The following is a 12,403-nucleotide window of genomic DNA, read 5'->3' on the forward strand; positions in this document are numbered from 1 at the left end:
CTAAGACCAGTCCAACGGCAGGATGAAGGTCACCGTGGAGCCCAAGCCGGCGTCACCACCAGAGCCTTTGACAGGCGAGGACCAACTTTAGTCAGGATAAGTGTACCCGCTGTTCCCCTTCAAAATGGCCAATTGTTGGCGCCCTTCCCGCTCAATATTTGGGAAGAGGCCCAGGGCCTTTGCCTATAAATAGGACTAGCCACCCCCAGGGTAGAGGCATCGAGTTCAGGCATCTGAAAAGAGATCCCAACCAAGAAACTAGTAGATAGAGCGACTGAACTCCTCCCAGCAGTTCATCGCGCCAACCAAGAACTGACCCTCGCGAGGCTGTTCTTCCTTGTATTGTTCATCATCAGCCCAAGAGGCAATCCACCACACCACACACTAGAGTAGGGTATTACACCAGAATGGTGGCCTGAACCAGTATAAACCTTGTGTCTCTTGTGTTGATCCTTTGGTAGTTTAGATCCCAGCGATTCGGTGAGGAGCAGGTAGGCGGATGGCGTAATCTCCGCGCGCACCCCATGTTCAAACCTCAAGGGTCTGCCGGAACCCGAAATCGGACAGAACCCGCCTTGCAATACCGAAGACAATCTGCGCGTCGGACTCATCATCATTGAAGCCTGGTTCAGGGGCAACTAAGGGAATCCTGGATTAGGGGGTGTCCGGACAGCCGGACTATGTACCTTGGCCGGACTGTTGGACTATAAAGATACAAGATTAAAGACTTCGTCCCGTGTCCGGATGGGACTCTCCTTTGCGTGGAAGGCAAGCTTGGCGATTCGGATGATAGATCTCCTTCTCTGTAACCAACCCTGTGTAACCCTAGCCCCCTCCGGTGTCTATATAAGCCGGAGGGTCCGTAGGACAACAACAATCATACCATAGGCTAGCTTCTATGGTTTAGCCTCTACGATCTCATGATAGATCAACGCTTCTAATACTCATATCATCAAGATCAATCAAGCAGGAAGTAGAGTATTACCTCCATCGAGAGGGCCCGAACCTGGGTAAAACATCGTGTCCCCTGCCTCCTGTTACCATCGGCCTTAGACGCATAGTTCGGGACCCCCTACCTGAGATCCGCCGGTTTTGACACCGACATCGGCCTCTCTCCCTCTTTTATTGCGAGCCAGTCATGCAGATTTGCCGTACGCCCCGACCCCTCCTCTCGAGCAAACTGCATAGGCTCTTCCCACATCCCAAGTCCAACCTTGAGAGCTCCCCATGGCGAGCAACACAGGATCCTCAAGGCGCCCTCATGGCCCCATTAGAGGTGACTGGGGTGGTTGTGTCGTCTTGCGCATCCAATTGGAGCGCCTAGCTAATCAAGGATACCTGCTGGATTCAGATCTGACGGCAACCACGTAGGATTAACAGTCATTAACGGGTAGGTACACGCGGAGAGTCATCCTTCCCCTCAATAGGATGAAAGGGTATGCTTTGTTTCCTTCCTACTGCGCGGCTTAGGGTTTCCTATTCAACCCTTCCTACGTGGTATGCCGGAGTTCCATGGGCTGCAACTTCACCACCTCACCCCAACTCGATTTTACATATCACGGGGTGTGTGGCCCTATGTGAGATGCATCTCGGGTGCAAGGTGTGATACGTCTCCAATGTATCTACAATTTTTATTGTTCCATGCTATTATACTATCCATCTTGGATGTTTTATATACATTATTATGCTATTTTATATCATTTTTGGGGACCAACCTATTAACCTAGTGCCAAGTGTTAGTTGTTGTTTTTCCTTGTTTTTGTCTTTACAGAAAATTAATACCAAACATTACGAAACTTACTGAGGATTTTTCTTGGACTAGAAGACACCCAGGAACCTTCGGGAGGAGGTTAGAGGGGCCACAAGTTGGCGACAAGTTCGGAGGGCGTGCCCCCAGGCTTATGGATCCCCTGATGCTCCTCTAACCCTAATATTTGCTCTATAAGTACCCAAATATTCCCCGTATACCAGGGGGCACACCAAAAATACTTTTCCGCCGCCGCAAGCTTCTCTTCTCATGAGATCCCATCTAGGGGCCTTTTTCGGCACTCTGCCAGAGGTGGATTGTATCACGGAGGGCTTCTACATCAACCTTGTTGCCCTTCCGATGATGTGGGAGTAGTTTACCACAGACCTACAGGTCCATAGCTAGTAGCTAGATGGCTTCTTCTCTCTCTTTGATCTTCAATACAATGTTCTCCTCGATGTTCTTGGAGATCTATTCGATGTAATCTTGTTTTGCGATGTGTTTCTTGAGATCTGATGAATTGTGGATTTATGATCAGATTATCTATTGATTTGGTTTGGCCAACTAGATTGTTTTTTATGCATGATTAAGATAGCTTTGTATTTCTCTCCGACCTATTGATTTGCTTTGGCCAACTAGATTGTTTTTTCTTGCAATCGGAGAGGTGCTTTGTAGTGGGTTCAATCTTGCGGTGCTCATTCCTAGTGATAGAAGGGGACATGACACGTATTTGTATTGTTGCGACTAAGGATAAAAAGGTGGGGTTTATTCATATTGATTGGATCTATCCCTCTACATCATGTCATCTTGCTTAAGGCGTTACTCTGTTCTTGTTAACTTAATACACTTGATGCATGCTGGATATCGATCGGTGTGTGGAGTAATAGTAGTAGATGCAGGCAGGAGTTGGTCTAGTTGTCATGGACGTGATGCCTATATTCATGATCATTGCCTAGATATCATCATAACTTTGCGATTTTCTATCTCCCATCGTATGCTTTCTTTCAAGAGAGAAGCCTCTAGTGAAAACTATGGCCCCTGGGTCTATTTTTATCATATTATTTTCAGATCTATAAAATCAAAAACACAATAATACCTTGCTTCGATTTATTTACCTTTACTTTATTTTGCACTTTTACTTATCTTCTATACCTATCTCTATCAGATCCCATCCTTGCAAGTAACCGTGAAGGGATTGACAACCCCTTTTTCACGTTGGGTGTAAGTATTTATTTGTTTGTGTAGGTGCAATCATTGGGTACTTGTGTGTTCCTCCTACTGGATTAATACCTTGGTTCTTAACTGAGGGAAATATTTATCTCTACTTTGCTGCAACACCCTTTCCTCTTTAAGGGAAAAACCAACGGAAGCTCAAGAAGTAGCAGGAAGAATTTCTGGCGTCATTGCTGGGGAGGATCTACATCAAGCTTGTCGGCGTTCTGGGAACCAGTGTACCCAGACTTGTCTTCCTATGGCCCACGACATGGCTCCATTGATGGCCTGGTATGGCCCATCTTCAGCATTGACAAGACAAGACCCTCGCAAGGGGCCAAGCCTCGCAAGGCGGACGACATCAAGACCTCCTGAAGGAGTGGCCTCCCTAGGCGGCCTCCCGAGGAGCGGAGATTCCTATGCAAGCACTCACCTCATGAGGCTGAGGTGATGCCAGCCATGATGACCAAGGTCAGGCGCGCGCCAGCGGGCGTAGAGCGGCAGGTTTCCTCTTCGGTGCTAAGGAGGCAAGCGCAGGCGCAGAGTCCTGAGGAATAAACCAAAGGTTACCGTTTACGTGCAACAAGACCAAGGCTGCCAGGATGGGAAGACAGATGTCATCACCGAGCCCACCATGACGTCACGACCAGAAGCTTTGCAGGCGAAGACCACCTTTCGTCAGGATAAGATGTACTACTTGTCCCCCTTCAAAATTGGCCACGTTGGGATCCCTTCCCGCCTAAGTTTAGGGGGAAGAGGACCAAGACCACTATAAATATAGCCTAGCCACCACTGTAGCAAGGGGACGAATTCCTAGGGAACCCCTTGAGCTCATATCCACCCCCAGAGAAGACCTTGCGAGGCTGTTCTTCCTTGTACTACTTCATCCTTAGCCCCCCATGAGGCTAATCCACCACAAAGCAGGAATAGGGTTTTACACCGCAAGGTGGCCGGAACCTGGGTAAACTGCCGTGTCCGTTTCCTTTCATGTTCATCGAGCTAGGCCGTGAGAGCAGCGAGTTGGCTGGCTAGAGAGGTTGAGTTCTTCGAACATGCCCCAGAGTTTGAACCTTTCTTGGGTCTGCGGAGCCCTGAATCCCACATTTGGCGCGCCAGGTAGGGGGCGTGTCAAGGCCTCTTTTCCATCGCTTGTTTCGCCATCGCTCCACTGTTCTCATGGCGCACGCTCGTCGAGTTCGTGCTGAGCGTCGGCCAGCGCTTGCTGCGCGCGTCACCCAGACGGTGCCCGCTGGCAAGGGTGCTCCCCGCTGCTCCCCGTTGCCTGTGGCCAATGCCGCCATCAGCCCCGTGATCCATGAGCAGCAGGAGTCGTCGCTGCCACCCTCCGTGCGATGCGACGGCCGCACCGCCACTTTGTCGCTGACCCCAACCACAGCTTCATCTTCCCATGCTTGTTGTGGGCCGACGAACGCACGGGCGGTGCTGCTCATGGCGCGTGAGCTTCTACGCTACCGCCCAGCCGATGACCTCTATGAGGACTGGCTGGATCGCATTGCCGAGCTCGTTAGTACTAGATGCTGCTGCGCCGTCCCGTTCGTTGCCTCCCCTGCCGCCCGAGGTAGGTGACGTGGCCCACGAAGCACCTCCTCCTCCTCTCCGGCAAGATCTCGTCCTCGAGCCAAGGCATGAGCCCCCCTAGTGTGACCTGCCGCGCAGGGTGCCAGCACGCGGTGAAGAAAGCTGTCGAGTTATGCAGCGGCCCCAGGGAGAGGCGCGTGCGCTCCTAGCACCCCCGGGCCAACACTGTGTACAGCTCGAGGTGGTTGCACATGCGTGTCAAGTCCAGGCTCCCCCTCCGCGGCGAGCTCCAGTGAGCGCGGAAGGCTACCGGGCGTTCACGCTGGAGCTCCGCCGTGTCGTCTGGCCCGGCAAGTTCAAGCCAGATCTGCCCCCGCGCTACGACGGCACCCCTAACCCAGCCGAGTTCCTCCAGCTCTACAAGTTGAGCATTGAGGCGGCGAGCAGTGATGAGAAATTCATGGCAAACTCCATGGCTCTCAAGGATGGTGCGCGCTCGTGGCTCCTGAACCTCCCGGTGGGGTCGATCTCACTACAAAAAAATACACTTCCGTGATGATACGTGTTTGTCACAGTAGGTCGCATTTTTTGTCATGCATGTACATCCATGACGATCTTATGACAGAATCAAGATAGTCATACCTGTGCTGTCGTAGAAGTGTTCCATGACATTACCAAAATTATCATCATGGAAGTGTCCACTTCCATGACGATAAATCGCGCGTCACAGAAGTGCTTTCGTCAAGGGTGACCGACACATGGCATCCACCGTAACGGAACACCGTTAAGCTATTGGGTCTGGTTTTGGATCCGATAACCCGTTAACAGCCCGGACCAATGGGGATTTTCCACATGTAAAATCATCATTGGCCGCAGGAAACACGTGTTGCCTCAACGTTGGGACAGATGTCATCCACTCATTGGACATGAGGCGCCTATGATAGGTCGACATGTGGCACGGTCCAACAATGGCCCATTCTAGTGAAAAAGGCCGACCCAGTAAAAATTAGCAGGCCGACCCATATAAGGCCTACTTGTGTCAGGACCATTTAAGCTCACGGCCCATACGAGATGTGCCAATTCGGCCCGTCAATGGCCCGTTAAAGATTTGACACCATTGCAGCCCATCGTCAGTTCGAGCCCGTTAACAGCCCGATGAGATTTCGGCCTGTTAACGAACCGTTCAATGGATGGGCCAATTTTCAGGATGTACATCTTTTGGCCTTTTAGCGACCCATTTAAATGTTGGGCTAATTTCCGGCCCGGTGTGTCTTTCAGCCTGTTGACAGCCCATAAATCTGATGGGCTATTGTAGCCGGACCTGAGTTTCGGCCTTTTAGCGGCCCATTTAAGTATGGGCCAATTTCCGGCCCAGTGTCCCTTTCAACCTGTTGACGGCCCATAAATTAGTTGGGCCATTTGTAGTCGGACCTGAGTTTTGGCCTTTTAGCGACCCATTTAAGTGTTGGGCCAATTCCCGGCCCTGTGTGCTTTCGGCCTGTTAACGGACCATAAATGAGTTGGGTCATTTGTAGTCGGACCTTAGTTTTGGCCTTTTAACGGCCCATGCCCTTCATGGTCCAATACCAGCCCAGTTTCTCTTTCGGCCTGCTAAAGGCCCACAACATAGTTGGACCATTTACAATACGACCTGACTTTCGGCCTCTTAGCGGCCCATGCTCTTCATGGTCTAGTACAAGCCCGCTGTCTCTTTCGGCCTGCTAAAGGCCTACAGTATAGTTGGACCATATGTATCCCAAACTTAGTAATGGCCTGTTAACGGCCCGTGAAATAAATTGGGCCCACCTGTTACCCGCTTCGATGTCGGCCTGTTAACAATTCGGGAGGTAAGAGGGTCGACCATTAACTTTCGGCCTAGTAACGGCCCATTAATTTAATGGGCCCACTGAAGTTCATACATGTCTTTAGGCCAAATTAGATAATTTGATCCCATTACGACGAGCAGTTATGCACACGACCAAAACCGATCAAGCAAAGGTACAGCATACGGGGAATAACGTTGCACATCCAACATATATTAAGGAAATTACATCCACTGGGCAATCAAAGATTGATGCCAGTGCAAATAAATGAGCAGAACCTAACCATCTACAACGTCACAATCTGCAACCTCAGCACAGATGACGCCCATAAGCATGTGGGCAAGTTCTTGCTGCTTTGCTACACTATCTCTGAAAGCATTGATTAGTTGTTGTGTCGCACGACTCTGCACCTATGATTCATCCACCATTTCCATCATTGCTTCAGCCATTAATTGGTTCACAAACATACATTTATTCTGTTGCATTCGAGATAGAGGATACTGAACAGATTCAGATGGCGATTTTGGCAGGCTTGTATTATTGATAGTGGAGAGTGTCTCGACCACTGCATCATAGCATAAATTATGATGAGAACCAAACAAATTAATCATGAGTTATTTCCATATTACCTGGCCAAGATTTACTGGAAAGAAACAATGGGGTTGCCTTGCTATTTTCAGAGTTTGTCTTCTTATCTTCAGCAACCTGCACAAAATTAACACACTAGCATTGCTATCATTGGCCAAGTCAGATAATAGGAAAGCAACATTGACACAATGAATGTTTGGGCAACTAGCCTACACCAAATTAACACAATATAGCATAGGTATCGTCAGCTAGGTAAGGTAATACGAAAGCAACATTGACACAATGAATGAATGGGCAACTAGAGAAGCACTACAATTCAGTAATGTGCGTGATATGAGATAGTACACTCATGCAACTCAGTATGCAAAACTACCAGGTAGGTTTCCCTATGAAAATCAACATTGGCGCCTTTAACATTTTTCTACAACTAATTTTAGATCAGATAAAGGTTAGATTCACGCCGATTAACAAAATACATGCTGATGTAAAAATATAGTGATATACAACAGGTACTTACATCAGCATTGGAGCACAGAGAATTCCCGCAAGATATTTTCCTCGAATACGATCCCAATGGAGGAAGTCTTCTATCATTTAACCTTATTTTCTAAAAGAGAGATGGGTAAGAAACATGTAGAAAATATGATCAGAATGCTATAAAATTTCATGATGCGAGGATACACACACGCTTCTTAGAATGGAGTTGACATTCTTTTGCTGGACTGGAGCGGACTAGTTCTTTGGCCACTGGAATCTCCTTATTATGAGTGGGAGTTGGGTTTCTTTGTGCTGGAGTAGTATCTATGAAAAATGGAGTTGGTTTATTGTCTCCTGGCGTTTGGATCTTTTGCAAGGACCTGGTTTGTAACCCTTCAGATTCTAACATACCCGTCTTCCCCTTGCATGCCTTATATAGAAGAATGGTGATTCAGTTATAAAACATGCTATAGCAGAGATGGAATAGATATTGAAGAATAGAAAGGCATGACATATTGACATGTATTCCCTCCATCCGGAAATAAATGGATGGGTCTAGGCGTATTTCAGTTCTAGATACATCCAGTTTTATCCATTTCTGCGACATGTAATCTGTACGGAGGCAGTATGATGTAAGAGCTAGGGATATGACAGGACAACACAGTAAAACAAAACACTGAAAACCCACTGCAGAACCAAAGTATTCAAGCCCACTGATATGAGATGGTACACTCATGCAGCTCAGGATGCAAAACTACCAGGCAGTTTTCCTTACAAAAATCAACATTGTGGCCTTTAATCATACATTTTGCTACAATTAAATTTAGATCAGATAAAGGTTGGATTCACGTCGATTAACAAAATACATGCTAATGTAAAAATATAGTGATATACAACAGGTACTTACATCTGCATTGGAGCACAGAGAATTCCTGCAAGAATCTTTCCTCACATACGATACCACTGCAGAAATTCTTCTATTTGTTAAGCTTATTTTCTAAAAGAGAGATGGGTAAGAAACATGTAGAAAATATGATCAGCATGCTATAAAATTTCATGTTGCAAGGATACACACACGCTTCTTAGAATGGAGTTGACATATTTTTGCTGGACTGTAGCGGACTAGTTCTTTGGCCACTGGAATCTGCTTATTATCAGTAGGAGTTGGGTTTCTCTATGCTGGAGCAGTATCTATAAAAACTGGAGTTGGTTTATTATCTCCTGGTGTTTGGATCTTTTGCAAAGGCCTTGTTTGTAACCCTTCAGATTCTAACATAGTCGTCTTCCCCTTGCATGCCTTGTATAGAAGAATGGTGCTTTAATTATAAAACATGCTACAATAGAGAGATGGAATGGGTACTGAAGAATAGAAAGGCATGACATATTGACATGTAATCCCTCCATCCGGAAAAAATGGATGGGTCTAGGCGTATTTAAAATCTAGATACATCCTTTTTTATCCATTTCAGCAACATGTAATCCGGACGGTGGGAGTATGGTGTAATAGCTAGGGATACGACAGGACAACACAGCAAAAAACACTAGTTGAATGTAAAACTGTATGCTAGTGGAATACGTACAGAAATAACTAAGGCAACATACACCTGTATGATTGGGAAACTAAGATGGCATTGCAACAGAGCACTAGAACATCATTTCAATGTAAAAAAACATGGTAAGGTAGACAGATGAAGTACATACTGATGAATAACAATGCATAAGATATTCAGAAGCATGATGTCCAAATAAAGCATATGGCATTGTGATAGAGTAGAATGACAGTACTTGAATTTGAAAACATGTTATCATGAATGGAATAAGTACTAAAAAGCAGGAAGGCATGACATATTTACATGCATGATCAGCATGCTAAGCACATGGCATTGCAACAGAGTAGATACACTCCAGGACATTTTATGCATGTTGTACCCATATCACAGGCCAAGTTAGAGCAAGGACCTTGTGGGGTGAAGAGGATTCATCATCTTTCCGCAAGTCTTCTGAAGAACTGCCTTTACATGTTCCATCATATTGGGTATCATTGACATCAAGTTTTTTGGCCTTTACATTGCTCTGTGAGGTTCTTGTGGATATATTAGTGTGTGCAATTATATCTGACATGCATGGAAGACAACTAGTAGTTAGATTTATGTAATGCGTGCCTATAGGAGACGACATAAATAGTAGGACTGGGGTTAACTAGCAGCAACAGGTCTCATAAACTAAAGGGAGAACACAGATGAAAGCTATAGAATATGTATCGTTTGTACTCGAGATTAACTAGATGGCACCCAAAAGTATTAAATAACAACATAGGTAATACTAGAAGTGGTATAATACTATAATCACCAGCCCGTGGGATAGCATTGGCTGATGGATGATAACTATGGAACAACGTTACCTAAAGAACAAGTATCTTAGCTGAACTATGGAACAACGTTAACTCCTGAACAAGACCCATAAGAGATCAGCATGAATATACAGTGAAATGTGATGATCTATTTTCCATTCTTAGATGAATAGCAAAGCCATAAATGTTGCACACAAGTAAGATGAGGGTACAACCTATCTGGCTGCCATCCATAGGAGTGAGCATCATGTGCTGACTTGTCGATGGCCCTGCAGTTGTTGTGGCTGTCCATGTCGGGCACGCGCATTCGATGCAGGGAACTGTTGAGTGGGGACTATAGCTCCCTTCTGGTGTATGCTTCCCTTGTTGGAGCAGCTACGGTGAGTCGGAAGACGGTGTGTCTGAAGATGCAGATAACACACAATGTTAAGAACGACATATCTCTTTGATCTGAAGAAATACACTAAGAGATCAACAGCAAGGTACGAGAGTGGTCACATGTCTGTTGACTGAAGACTAAATTGGGGTCACATGATTTTATTTTATTTTGGTACTGTCCGATCTACGCCGGATGGCTTCATGGCCGTCTTGCGCCTCCCGGCTGACACTGCTCGGAATCTTCCCCGAAGAGCCAGCGACCAACGGCAGAGCAGCCTGCCTCTGTCGTCCATGACCTCGGCCAAAACCCCGCTCCCTGCCCCACCGCACTGCCATGGTTGCGCGGCCCCCGGGCCAATCCACAAAGACTCCTCGTCATCCAGATCCGACGGCGGTAGTACCTTCAACCCACACAACACTAAAAGATAGCCATCTAAGCACTGCTTCCACGGCGAACTTGCGGCCCCGCACCCTTACGTTAGACACCAGCCAACCGGTAGCCTAGGAGCTCCGCCTCCTTGAGGGGTGCTGCTTCCCATTGGGAATCGATTGGCCCAGAATAAAAATTCAGACAACTGACGCCTAAATAAAGTGATTTGAGATGAGGGTGCGACCTATCTGGCGGCATGGTGAAGTAGGTAGGTCTAACTGCCTAGTTGGTGAGGCCGGCGCGGTTGCGGTGGCGACCGGCGGCAGGGAAACAATGATGTCACGACGGTCGAGCGTCGGGACTCTGGACGGATCTGAAGTTGGAGCCGCTCCGGTGATGTGAACAACAGCGGGAGTGAATCGGCTCCGGTACGGTTCACGCGGCCGTCATCGAGGCAGCTCGAGCAGCACGGAGTAAGAGGCACATGACCCAGTGCACGACGGCAAATGGACATCATCTCTGGCATTAGGGAGGAGGGTGGCTGTGAAATTGGTGCGGTGGGGGGCTGAGGTTTCGCAGCTCGGGAGAAGGGAGCTTCCCGGGGAGAAGGTGATTTGGCGCCCACGAGGTATGAATGTGGGGGGGGGGATTGGGAGGGGAGTGGAACCATGTCTTACGGACGCATTTGTCTGAAATGTGAGGGGGAGTTATAGTTCTGCCCCTGCCTTTAGGCTTCTCGGCTTGGGTGTGTGTACTGAGGGTCGGGGATAGTAGAGTAACTTTGCTTCTCCCCAAATAGTGGGCGGGAGCGATTATGGGAGAGGAGGGCGTGTTTTGAACTATAGTGGGCGCGAGCGATTTCGAGCGCGGAGAGCGTGTTTTGAAATAGTGGGCGCAAGCTATTTCGGGCAAGGAAAGCGTGTTTTGCCAGCCATGGTTGATGAATTATTCGGCACATGTCATTTCGGCCGAGGAGAAGGCGCGCATGGATGGAGTTACGAACCTACCCTTGATGTACAACGGGCCAATTGATGCGTGTCCCACATAGGACGGTAATTTCGCGTCTCCCATTTATTTGCTCGGGTGAATTCTACCGAGCAGAGGATGTTTAACGGTTTGTTCAAATTTTGGGAGAACGAGCATCGATGTTTACCTTACCGAGTCGATTCGAATGAAATTTTGAAATATTGGCTTGCCACTTCTTTTTTAGATGGAGAGATGATGCTCGGGAGTAATGTGTTTTTACATGCTCGTTGCTAGGGACTTACTATATGACAAATAGTTGACCCACTCAAAAACGCGAATCAAACCCAAAATGAAATATCTCGATTCAATGAAATAGCTCGTTCACTAGGTCAAAATAGTGAACTAAATCCAAAATTGAACACCTCAATCGAGTAGCATGTTGTACAGTATTATAGTACTCCATGAACATGTTGAAACTCAAATTAATGAACTTGTTTGATCACATATATCCGTTCATGTGTGGATTGTAGACAACATGTTCTCCAATTTAAATATTTGAATGCAATTTTATATCGAAACATGGTTTGTATCAGTCTTTGATGCATAAAACGCGACCTCCCCCTCTCCCGGACTCCTATTCTCTCTCTCTCTCTCTCTCTCTCTCTCTCTCTCTCTCCGACAACCTTCAATTCTATCACACGCATCGGACACGAAAACCTTGTTGGTCCCTCTCCCTTTCTCTCCATCTCTCTCTCTTTGTGTGTGTGTGTGGGGGGGGGGTCTTTCTAGTTCACATGCATATATACACCATCTATAGGTCTCCCTTGCACACTATGTATGATATTCTAGCTAGTCCAAGCTAGATATCTTGGGTGCACTCATCGTACGCACACAAATTCCTTGGCTCGTTGCCCGTAACTCTCTCATGCACCACTCTATCGTCTCGGAGCTCT

The sequence above is a fragment of the Triticum aestivum genome, chromosome 6B (genome assembly GCF_018294505.1).
Source record: "Triticum aestivum cultivar Chinese Spring chromosome 6B, IWGSC CS RefSeq v2.1, whole genome shotgun sequence".
Taxonomy (NCBI): Eukaryota; Viridiplantae; Streptophyta; class Magnoliopsida; order Poales; family Poaceae; genus Triticum; species Triticum aestivum.